Consider the following 968-nt stretch of genomic DNA (forward strand, 5'->3'; position numbering starts at 1 on the left):
GCGCCACCATGTGGCCAATTGGCATAGTATTGCATGAGAGCGTGTGGCCTTTACCACGTTGCACAGTCCTGGGCCTTATCATCTCACAGGAATTTGTATATTTTTCCACCAAAATGTCAGAAAAAGAAACATAACAATAATGAATTGGAACAAATACAATTGGGGTTCTATTCTACTATTTCATCAGGTTACAACACCCATACAGGTTCAGTGATTAATTGCTATATTGTAATTACTTCGCCACCATGGCCTATTTATTACCTTACCTCTCTTATCCTACCTCATTTGCACATCCTGTATATATTTTTTTTCCTACTGTATTATTTGACTGTATGTTTGATTATTCTATGTGTAACTCTTTGATGTTGTTTGTGCCGAACTGCTATGCTTTATCTTGGCCAGGTCGCAGTTGTAAATGAGAACTTGTTCTCAACTGGCCTCCCTGGTAGGTGAAGGTGAAATAAACAAACAAAAACACAATACAGCTATTCTTCTGAGACCGAATAAACACTGCCACCTTGTGTTCAGATAATGGAATCCCGTGAAGACATAACAAAGCAGAATAAACGGTGCTGATGTGATTAACTCGGGGAACCGAATGAGCGATTACCGTCTATTGTGAAGTATCCTGTATTAGTAAGAACAAGCGCGTGGAATGTAGGTTGTGTTTACTGAAGAGTCGCTCAAGTGATCAGGTAGTAAGTTACTTTGTATCAAGGATGTAGCCAACTGCTTTTTACCAAGGCCTTGTACGCAACACCTACAATATTCTTTCCAGGACAGACCGTTGGATTTGGATTGTATAAGGCTGCTGTTCAGTCGCTGTTGTTGCTCAGATGTGCCCAGACATTACGGACAAGATGGACGCTACAGTTTCTGGAGGCTTACAGTACAATAACAGTGTTGTTTGAACACCGATATCCGTGTTTACGGAGGGGATACCTGCATTCTCTGACTTCACAGTAAGA

Source organism: Oncorhynchus tshawytscha, linkage group LG14 (genome assembly GCF_018296145.1).
Source record: "Oncorhynchus tshawytscha isolate Ot180627B linkage group LG14, Otsh_v2.0, whole genome shotgun sequence".
Lineage (NCBI taxonomy): Eukaryota > Metazoa > Chordata > Actinopteri > Salmoniformes > Salmonidae > Oncorhynchus > Oncorhynchus tshawytscha.